Source organism: Taudactylus pleione, unplaced genomic scaffold (assembly GCF_031769625.1).
Source record: "Taudactylus pleione unplaced genomic scaffold, aTauple2 ptg000995l, whole genome shotgun sequence".
Taxonomy (NCBI): Eukaryota; Metazoa; Chordata; class Amphibia; order Anura; family Myobatrachidae; genus Taudactylus; species Taudactylus pleione.
In genome coordinates, this window is record NW_028285396.1 from 237,454 (window position 1) to 249,532 (window position 12,079).

General features: G+C 46.0%; 1 pseudogene; it reads right to left on the minus strand.

The window, feature by feature from the left end:
* Positions 1–312: 312 nt before the first annotated feature.
* LOC148454391 (5.8S ribosomal RNA) lies at positions 313–467 on the minus strand (annotated as a pseudogene).
* Positions 468–12,079: the final 11,612 nt, after the last annotated feature.

A 12,079-nucleotide genomic window follows, 5' to 3' on the forward strand; every position in this document is an offset into this window, starting at 1 on the left:
TCTGCATAAATTTCGGCATTGTGTCCATCTCTGAAACAGGCCCTCGGTCAGGAGAGGGGTGGCGAGAAGGTGCCAAGAGAGGAAGGAGCTGGGGGAAATGCCCCTTCACTGCCACCTCTGATGCCTCTTCCACCCTGTTTTGTCCACTTTCTCCCCTCGCCCGGTATGCCTCCAGATGCCGGCTTCCTGCATCAACCACAGGTAATCACGCAGTTCTAGCAGAGAACGCACGCGGAAGAGAAAGGAGTAGGGGGCTGGTCTTGAGGGGACAAAGGTAGTCAGTCCCCTCCATGGGGGGCATGGACGAATGCCTGTCATGTCTCCAGTCATGCGCCTTTTAAAAAAAACAATAGTGCAACGTTCGTTCAACACGTCAACGATCATTGTGTCCTGCAATTCACACTAATGCTCACAGCTAGCTGTGTTTTTTATCAATGTGTGAGCTGAGTGATCCACCGCTGAGAGTCATGGATTTTCTTTTTCACTCTGTGACTCGCATCATGGTTTGCAGGGGCACTCTGCATTTCAAATAGGGAATAAAACACCAAGGGACTATGGTGTCCAGGCACCCATCCACCATGTCCTGCTGTGCTCCGTGGAACCTTGTTGCAGGGTGGAGGGGAGGGCTTTGGAACCCATCCCTTGCCTACGTTGGGCCTCCACAGTGCTCCTGGTGGGTGGTGTGACATTCCGGTCTTCTGGATCTACCATGCCTCACCACTCTCTGTGGTGGGAAGGACATGAGCAGTACCTGGATCATCCTGAAGGGGACCACACTTGTGTGGTGCTCTGCCTGTGGAGGCAGAGTGGCCAACTAGGAGGCCAGCCTCCTCTGTCTCTGGTGCATCCCGACACTGGCCGCTGGGTTCGAGGTGGGGTGCAGAGGTCCCCGTCCATCAGGAGCATCCGGGACACAAGCCTGCTTTGGAGCATCCATCCCGTATCCCCATCATCCCGGCTGTCCCCTTTGTGCTTTGGATGCCACACCAGGGTGCTAGATCCATTCCTTATGCTCAATTCCGTCTCTCTATTTTGCCTCCTTCCATCCATCCATCCCTCCCGTGCCTCTGGGCCTCTCTGTGTGTCTCTTCAGCTGAGCCATTAATGATCCTTCTGCAGGTTCACCTACGAATACCTCTTCATAGGGCCTGATTCTGAATTGGATGCAGTTGTGGCCTTTCTTGCATCTTTTGCAACGGTTGCATCCAGGGCTGCCATCAGAAATGGTGGGGCCCAGGACTGACAAAATAGACATAGCCCCCCGCCTCCCCCATTTTTTTTGAACAGCAGCAATTATGTGTGGGTATTAGCATTTTGAATGGGGTATTAATAATTATATATGCCCTTGACAATTGAGATAATCTTTGTACCACTGAAGTGACACCTGGCAGTACAGTTTTTTGGCTTCCTCTTCAATTTTGACACATCTAGCCCCCTTTTGTCTCTCCAGCCCAGCCCTGCTGTCCGACAATTGTATCCAATCCAGCCCCATAGCAAGTCCCAGCCCCAGACAGCCAGCCTTTGCCCCAGATAGCCAGCCCCAGATAGCCAGCCAGCCTCAGCCCCAGATAGCCAGCCAGCCTCAGCCCCAGATAGCCAGCCAGCCTCAGCTAGTCAGCTCCAAACTTACCTGCTACTTGTGTTAGAGTCTGTGTTTGTTGTGGACCCGGGGTGGTAACAGGAGTAAACACCTGAACAGGTTTAAACTGAAAAGTAAGCTGTTTAATGTGGATGTTAGTAGAAATAAACAATAAGATAACTAAAGTCCAGTAATAACAAACTAATAACTGTAGCAGGAGGAAACTGTAGTGAGTGGGAATAAACAAATGTCCAGCACGGTGACAGAGATGAATAAGCTGAATCCAGATAGACTGTAAAAGTGAAATGGATATCCGGGTATGCAGAGTAATGGCTGAGAGGGATATCCAGAAATGCTGTGATGATGGCTGAAGGGAGCATCCGGAAATGCTGTGATGATGGCTGAAGGGAAAATCCTGTAATGCTGTGATGATGACTGAGAGGAGAATCAAGTAATGCTGTGATGATGGCTGTACAGGAATGGGTTAACTGCGGAGACAGGTCAGGCAGGAGTGGGTCTGGTGGAAGGTGCAGGGCAATCTCCAGCAGAGTGCAAGGCAAGGCAGAGCGGTGCAAGCTGCAGGGAGCAGAAGGCAGACAAGGAGCTAGGGCAAGCACCGGAGCACAGGTCTCAGGTTCAGGAGCGCATGAACTCTCTCGCTGTGAAACACGTTGCACTAGAAACTACAGGGCATTCCAAACACCCTTAAGTACCCAGAAACAGAACGTGATAGGCCAGAGAGAGCTGGGACCCACAGACGATTGGCCTGCTATGTCACATGGCCAAAGACAACATGGTGGTGCCCAGACAGCCGTGACGTGGAGACGCCACTAGTCTTACCCCTGTCAGTACAGCCCAACGCTGGTAGACCTCTGTGTACACGCAATGCAAATCTCCACACGCCAGCTCTCCTGCCAGAAGGGCCGCGCCACAGCGCCCTCATCGGTAAGGACCGCAAACCTCCACGCTGCGAAACCTGGGTCGTGACAACTTGTTCTTGTTGCTCCTCTGACCTGTCTATCAGCCGCCGGGGTCTCACTCTCCAAAAGAAAATAAAAAATGTTGCAGGCTTTGAAGCATAGCAGGCAAGCGGGCGGGCTCCCCTTTGTGTCCGGGACTCCAGTCCCGGCTGCCCCCCTGATGGCGGCCCTCGTTGCATCTGCAAATGTAAGGTAATGCCACTACAATGCCTTTCCCTGATGCACATCAAAATATGCAAGGACTGAAATACCCACTTTCAGTGTCTGCAGACGCTGCAATCATGCTCTCTGCCCAACACTTCTTGGTGTATGCATCTGAATCTGTACTACAGCTCTGTACGAACGCCATCGGGAAGCGTGCATGAAGCAACTCAGATGCATGTGCAGACGAAAAACATTGCACAAAAGAAAAATAATCACATGGGCCCGCACAAAAAAATAAACACATTACAGAAAATAAAACAGATTGGCTCCCACGGGAAAAAAACAAACATTGGCCTCAATAGGAAACAAAAAAAAAACCTAATAGGCCCTCTCAGGAATAAAATAAAACACACTGGCCCCCCACAGAAAAAAACAAACACTGTGGCCAGGTCTCAGTCCCGCAACCGGCACCCCCCCAGTGGGTAATGGTTGCTACGGCACTGAAGGAGTTAACCCCTGTGCTGTGGCACCATATTTTAAATGTATGGGCACTAGGCGCCCATTGCACATGGGATGCCAGCTTTAGGCGCCAGGTGTGTAAAAATATATTTTTAATATGTTTGACCTGCCATGGCCCATACCCCTCCGCCGGCTGCAGCAATGGTACTGCACCGGGGGGGAAGGGCTAGATGTAAGGAGCCACTGAGTGCTCCCAGCTGGGGACCGGGAGCTTAGCAGGTGGTTATAAAAACTAACCTGTGATCAGGTGGAGGCCGAGGGCATCCGGTCACAAACACATTAGCCCTTAAAGAAAACATTAAAACACATTGTCCCCTACAGGGAAAAAACAAACACATTGGCCCCCATAGGAAAAAAATTAAAAACACATTGACTCCCGACAGGAAAAACAAAACCACAGGAAAAAAATAGGGTGGATAGAGTATGTCCCTGGGTTTGAGGGGCTCTGTGGCTAAGAGACCAGTGGTAGGGTGGGGAGTGTGTGTCCCTGGACATGGGGGGGCATTATGGTATGGTGAATAGTGTATGTCCCTGGGTTGGAGGGTACTGTGTCTAGGGAGCCAGGGGGTAGGGTGGGGGTTGTATGTCTCTGGGGCCAGGGAGGGGATGACAGGATGGGGAGCGTATGTCCCTGTGGGGGATGTAGGTCAGTGTACGTCCCTGGGGCTGAAGGAAGGGAAGGTGGTAGGATGGGTAGTATATGTCCCTGGGCTGGAGGGTACTGTATATCTATAGAGCAGGATAGGAGTAGTAGCAGTGTGAAACAGGGTACAGGATAGAAGTAATATTGGGAATCAGGGGGCAGAATTGGAGTAGTAATGGAAGTAGGTGTCAGAATGGGAGTAGTAGTGAAAAGCAAGGGTCAGAATGGGAGTAGAAGTGGGAAGCAGGAGTCAGGATGAGAGTAGTAGTGGGAAGCAGGGATCAGGAAGGGAGTAGTAGAGGGAAGCAGGGGTAGGATGGGAGTAGTAGTGGGAAGCAGGGGTCAGGATGGGAGTAGTGATAGAAAGAAACAGACAGGATAGGGGTGGAAGGAACGCATCGGGAAGAAGTCCTCTCCACAGCTCCCGGGTCCTAGCTACCATCCCTACCTCCATGTGCAGCACTGACAGCCGGCTCCTACTCCCATCTACACAGCTGCAGCAGCACACACCCCTCCCTGCGTGGTTCAGCTCACCTCCATCAGCCCCAGGGGACAGCCTGACCCATCCCACAGGGATTTTGGCGTTATTTGCATTATTTAGCCTGCACCAGTCTTTTCATATCCTATGCTTTTTCAATACCTTGATTAACCATGTATGTTTTTCTATATTAAATTAGACACGATTTCAGTAGTTTGTTCAATATTTTTTTTTTTTTTTTTCAAGAATATATATAATAATTTTTTTGGCAGCATGCAAACAATAAAGAAATAAAAAAAAACAACAACACTTTAGAACAGTAATTAGGCAGTGGTGGCTGAAGGAAGGGACACATGAACTTATGGTTTGAGTTCCACAGTGGAATGCAAATCCCGGAAGCATGCCAGCTGGCCCTGGCAGATATATGTATCGGGCTGGACCGGCAAGCAGTGGGGTCAACCGGCCTGGCAGAGAGTAGGATGGCACCTGCCCAGCGGGAACCTTCTCACTTTCCCGGTGGCCCAATCCGCCCCCTGAACAGATCTATTATTGTTCAATCTCATGTGGCTGAATGACATTTGTCCATCTAAGAAGCTGGATGTGGACTGCCTGGGGTCGTGTAGGTGCACCACCACCTACAGAATTGAGGAAGAGTTATCGACCTGTTAATCCTTTCTGTGTATGGACTCTATAATGGGTGCAGGCTGCACTCATAGTTTTATACTTACATGTCCGTAGTGCTGCTCTGCAGCACTACGGACAGAGCAGCAAAAATCACAGGGAAAATGGCAACAGCGATTTTCCTTGTGACTTGCACATGCGCAGTACTGCTATCCCTGGCCATCCTGCTCAATCATGTCCCAAGTTCCAACTAGGTTTACTTTCAACAATTACATTTTTTAATCGCTTTGGTACTGTTTCTTTAAATGTATTGCATAGAGATGGCAAATTAAACAGCTGTCATTCCATAGTAAAAGGCCGTTATTCCACATTATGTGGCATGTATTGTATGGTACAGGTATAGGCGGACGCATATGGAAAGGGATTAGTGTGTGCACTTATGGGATCATAGAAAAATTGAGGTCTTTATATGGGACATATGCACTGTTTTAATGACATTTTTGCATGAGGGTGGCGAATAAAACAGCTGTCATTCTGTAGTAAACTGTCGTCATTCCATATTATTCTGCATGCAATATATGTGACATCATCTTAGCAAGAATTGTGCTGAAGATATAGGACCTCATTCAGAGTCGGTCGTAAGCGGCCGCTCGGTCGTACGCATCCGATGTTTCCAAACCACGCATGCGTACGGTTAGTTGTGCGCATGTGCGTACGAGACCTTGCGATCCAAAATGCTGTAGATCGTACGGCTTCCGAGCAGGAAGTGGCTTCCGAGAGTTAATTGACATGAATGGCCATTTGTGGGTGTTGACGGGGGTGGTGGTCTGAAAACGCAGGCGTGCCTCAGCGTTTTGAGGGCGTTTTAGGGGCGTACATAAATTACCTGCTACGACCGACATAGAAGGCCGGAAGTAGTAAAGCGTCACTCTGCGAGCAGGTTCGAGGCCTGGCTGATCGTACAGCTTGAGGTTGGGTACATGCTCTCGCAAGCCCTAGAGTACAATCGATACTATCGAATGTTATTGATGTTAGGATTGATGTTTCTATTTTGAGCCACACAATGCAAGCAGCTAATAATCGATTGATGAAGCTAATAACACTGCTAATTGGCTTGTAATTGATTCAGCTGCGTTTGCATTAGCGAATAATAAAAATAAATACATTTCATGGGGATGGCTTTTTCTATGCGTTTTTTTTTTTAATTTTTGGCGTTATTTGCATTATTTAGCCTGCACCAGTCTTTTCATATCCTATGCTTTTTCAATACCTTGATTAACCATGTATATTTTTCTATATTAAATTAGACATGATTTCAGTAGTTCAATATATTTTTTTTTTTTTTCAAGAATATATATAATAATTTTTTTGGCAGCATGCAAACAATAAAGAAATAAAAAAAAACAACAACACTTTAGAACAGTAATTAAATAATTGTCAACAAGCTAGTAACAAGCTGATCGATAGAGCATGGAAACATGACATGTGGGCAAGAAGATAATTAGCATACAGCGACTGACAACGATTGACTCGATCGGTAGCTGCTATCACTCGCTAGCTAGAGGAGGTGCATTGTTCACGTATGGGCGTCACTTTGGTTGCCACCGACCGGCCATGCGATTGCTTCCTTTTTCAGTTTCTCGGTCGTTAGGCATACTGCCGAGCAGCCGCTTACGACTGACTCTGAATGAGGTCAATAGTGCATAGGTTTAAGATATTTTAAAATATACATAAAAGTTTTGTCTGTTCCCATTATAGTCTATTCTGTTTATGCAGACCAGACTGTCATTTCTTTTAGTACGTCCTGGAAATTTGTATTTTTGTGCACATCCCCCTGAAGAGGTGGAAAGGTAGGGAAAAGCTTTCTTTTATGGTAATAATGTCAGGATACAATGCAGAACCTCTGGTACACCCCTCCCAATAAATAATCATGCACTTGGAGTGGTTTTTATAGCATAATTTGGGCAATAAAGACGTCAGATTTCAGGTGAATTTCTCTAAAAAGCTTAATAATGGTGTAAATGATGAGGGACAGGTATGTGGAGGTGTAAATGATGTGGGACAGGTATGTGGAGGTGTAAATGATGTGGGGACAGGTGTGTGGAGGTGTAAATGATGTGGGGACAGGTGTGTGGAGGTGTAAATGATATGGGACAGGTGTATGTAGGTGTAAATTATGAGGGACATGTATGTGGAGGTGTAAATGATGTGGGACAGGTATGTGGAGATGTAAATAATGTGGGACAGGTATGTGGAGGTGTAAATGATGTGGGACATGTGGAGGTGTAAATGATGTGGGACAGGTACGTGGAGGTGTAAATGATGTGGGACAGCTATGCGGAGGTGTAAATGATGTGGGACATGTATGTGGAGGTGTAAATAATGTAGTACAGGTATGTGGTTGTGTAAATGATGTGGGACAGGTATGTGGAGGTGTAAATGATGTGGGACAGGTATGTGGAGGTGTAAATGATGTGGGACAGGTATGTGGAGGTGTAAATAATGTGGGACAGGTATGTGGAGGTGTAAATTATGTGGGCAAGGTATGAGGAGGTGTAAATGATGTGGGACAGGTATGTGGAGGTGTAAATGATGTGGGGACATGTATGTGGAGGTGCAAATAATGTGGGACAGGTATGTGGAGGTGTAAATGATGTGGGACATGTATGTGGAGGTGTAAATTATGTGGGACATGTAAGTGGAGGTGTAAATGATGTGGAACAGGTATGTGTTGGTGTAAATGATGTGGGACAGGTATGTGGTTGTGTAAATGATGTGGAAAAGTATATGGAGGTGTAAATGATGTGGGACAGGTATATGGAGTTGTATCGACAGGAGAGAAGTTTTAGAACTTGGAGATAAGAGCTTTAAAAAACATTTTTTCCAACGTTTTACAAAATGATATTAAAACGCTTTAGAAATTACTTCTCCCAGGTTGATTTTTGTAGAAAATTTGCGTAACCTTGCTGCAATTACCACAAATTGGCATTTCTGATTGAATCTCACATTTCTCTGGGGCACGCATTTCTGAAAAGTATGTGCGTTTCATGATACAAACTTGCTTTCGCAAACATGCTCCTAATTGAAATGACCCCTATGTGTCCAAGCCTTCCTTTACCCGATGTCACCTTCCCCCATACCAGAGACATACTCATATTAAGCTGCAATTAGCCAACTAGCATACTCAAACTATTGGTTCTTGTTACTCAAACTTTTTTTCTATGTTGGCTTAAATATATCAAGCACTGAGAGTGTATTTATATAATAATTACATTATAATCCAAAATTCTGGGTACTAATACAACTATGCATACAATCTTTACTTTCTATAAACATTTCATAAAACATTTCATTCTTATTGAGAGAACTGTATTTTTCCTTATTCTGCATTTTGGAATGTAAATCTTGCATAACTTGAAGTTCAGGTTTGTGCTGTGTTATCTGTAGTTACTGACTGAAAATGACTAGTACTCTGCATTGGACTATTGTCACTAATGGGCCATTGAGTGTATAAGACAAGTGCTGACCTCTCATAATGAACAGTGACTCACATGGCAACAGGGGTCATTAAACTGACATAACTGTAGCCAGGTTACAAGATACACACACAGATTAGCTTTTGTCAGACCTACCTCCAGTGTCTTATTACTACCGCCCTGGGTGTTATCAATTACAGTGTATTGGTGCGTAGTACACACGTAGCAATATAAATGAGCGATTTGAACGATATCGTTATCGTTCAAATTGTTCATTTTTTGGTCCCTACCAACCAGGGGTGGATTGGGATGGAAAACCAGCCCGGGAAATTTCTGGAAGCAGCCCTAATGAGGATGGGGTCTGTGGAGGGGGTTTGGGATACTCCCTCCACATAGGGCTTGATTCTGAGTTAGAGGCTGCCGTGGCCTTCCTTGCATTTTTTGCTGCAGTTGCGTATGTGACTTTGCTAATGCAGCTATAAAACTGGCAGCTTTGAACTTTTCTGATATTTGTGTGATGTATTCTAAGTGAGAGTCTTCCTTACCTATATGGTGATTCAATAGCTAATACATAGCAACTGAAGATTTGGTGCAGGGCAAAATGTGAACTTCCCCAATCAAACAATTTTATATTATTAAAACTGTATTTGCTAATTTGGTAAACCATTTGTATCAGTTATATGGTTTCTTTAGAACTGGTGCCTAAATGAAGATTAAGGCACGTATTCAATTTGAGCCGAACCGCGATAATTTAACGCGGCCCGGACTTAAAGCTGCCTTCGCCTGTTTTGTAGGCGTTAAAGTATCGCGCGCGTGCCCGCGCATCCCTGTATTCAATTTGAAAGTAGGCTGAAACGGGACCCGGCGATACTTGGATCGGCGTTAAAAAAACGGGAATTTTCAGGAAATAATCCTAGGACCCCCCTAAAGATGTCCAGACATGGGGGATCACTATGGGTACTCCCCGTTTTTGGCTGCAAAAGAAAGTCGGATTTTTAAATAGCCGCGGCAGGTGTTTTTTTTCCCGACTTTGAAGAAGTGATGCAAAAGAGCATTTAGCTTATTTTTTTCATTTTTAAAAATGGTCCCATCAAATTTGGGGTACATGTAAATGGGTACTAGCATATTTTTAAGTCTCAAAACGCATTTTTTTTTAATTCTGCAAAAATACACCTGCCACGGCTATTTGAAACCCCGACTTCCTTCAGGAGTTAAAAATGGGGGTACCCATAGTCATCCCCTATGTCTACACTTCTTTAGGGGGGTCCCTAGAATATTTCCCGAAAATTCCCGTTTTGTTTAACCTGTAAAAAAACGGAGTAAAATTTAAAAAAAAAAAATGACATAAGGTCCCCCCCCAAAAGCCAAACCAGCCCCAGGCTTGCAAGCCAGTGGTGGTTTCTAAAAATATGGGGAACAAAAAGTGTAGGGTTCCACCGTATTTTAGAAACCAACCCAAGGCTGCAGGGACCAGTTCTGGTTTTAAATATAGGGTAAAAAAAACGTGGGGATCCCCCTATATTTAAGACCAGGAGGTAATGGGAGGGCCAAATAATGTAAACTATTGTGTTTTACAGTGGAACTACAAGTGTCAGCATGCCTGCCATTTTGCACTTGTGGAACAACAAGTGCCAGCAGACATGTGGCACCTGTAACTTCACTGTAAAATAAATAGTTAAAAAAGACAATTCACACACACCGTGACAGTATAACTTTATTACACACACCTACCCATTCACACATACTTACCTATACCAGATGTATCTGTCCCCTTATCCAGTAGAATATCCTTAATGAATGGCACTGCAAAGAAGAATTCATACTCACCTATATCCTGGCGCTGGTCTCCGCAGTAATCCAGGTACTTGGCAAAACAAAAAAATTAGTTTACATGACCAACGCAACAGCTATCAGTATGTGCACGGAGCTGGCAGTCCCGAGAGCCAATCAGCAGCCACGCTGACTGTAGAGCGGCCGCTGATTGGCTCTTGTTACTGACAGTTCCCACGTGGTGTGACTCGCCCACGTGGGAACTGTCAGTAGTCAAGTTCACTAGTTTTTAAATTTGTACCCCAATTTTTTATTTTTTTTTGCCCCCTTTTTCAAAGTAAATTTTTGGAGTGTCCTTAAGTATTTTTTTTTTACACAAATTACCTTTGGGGGATTGTCTGAAGGCTGCACGGGGGTTCCCGAAATGTTGCACCCCAAAACTCCAATTCTGCACTTTTTAACGCCTGCCATTCATAGGCGGAAAGTCTTTCAAACTGAATACGGGGTAAAACTAAAACAGGCGATAATGACGTCATCGGCGATAAATTACCGCAAATCCGGACTTAACTCCTCGAATTGAATACGGCCCTAAGCCTTTTCCTTCTACTCCGGCAACTTGCAGATAATCTCCAGCCACTTCCCCCAGTTCTCTTCAGCCTCATCCTTCCGTGTCTCTCCAGCCTCATTCCCCATGTCCCTATGCCTCTCCAGCCTTCTTGTGTCTCTCCAACACGCCGTTGTATACCCAGCTCCATCCTCATTGCGTCTCTCCAGCCCCTGTCTCCCTAGCTCAAACCTTTGTGTGTCTCTCCTTCTCACTTGTTTTCTCAGCCCTTCATTGTTTCCCCAGCCCTCTTCTGAATATGTGAACCAAGAAACTTCTCACACCTGCTTTGCAAAAAGGGAACTGATCAGGATAATGCTAGTAAACAAAGCAGCATAACCTCTGAAGTTACCATATGCAGAATCCCCTGGCAGAGTGGCATTAGAGTGGTGACACACACACACTCTCTACAGAGACCTGGCACTTTTAAATTCGGGTGCCCGAGACAATAAAACAGGTAGATGAACAAATGCAGAAACGTCACTCCGGGTACTTTCAATCACCGCTGTTCTCTAGATACTGCATGACTTTCCAACCCACAGTACAGAGGTGATAGGTACAGGACAGGGACAGGGACATGAAAAAAGTAATAGGGTCATTACAGAGGTGACAGGACAGTGGGGCAGGTCAGAGGTTACAGGTTGAGGACAGCATGCACAGTCCTGAATTTAGCACTGGTTGAAGAAGGAAGTTGGCAGCCTGATCCTGTAATCCCTCGTTCCAGCCCCACTCACAACTTGTTCCTGATCTGGCTGAAATATAACAATAATAGATTACTCAGTCATGCTTACCAGCCAGCCTGGCTAGTGTAAGTCAGTGGGAGTGCCAGAGCCTTTGAGGGTCCCCAGGCAGGCACACACACTTCCATGGCAGCCCAGCAGCACCTTATGCAGCAGCCTCACTTACTGTACTCAGCATCTTCTTGCTGCAGTGCTCTCCTGGTCGCGGCTCCTCTCCGGCAGTCTACACTTCTGAGTACTGTAGTGCTGTGCGCATAAGGTAATGACGTCACGCGTGCTGCGCCCGTATACAGGAGAAAACTTTATTGCAAATGCAGCCACTATTGGAGATTATAGACAGGGCTCCTACGAACCGCAAACGCTGCCTGATCGGAGCTAAGCTCCAATCAAGGCAGCCGGCCCCCCAAAAGTGTGGTGCAGCCCTGAGGAGAGTCACAGAGGTCCAGCCCAGCGAGAACTCTCCCGAATTCCCGGTGGCCCAATCTGCCCATGTCTGCATCCTTTTGCTAATGTCGCTTCAAACCC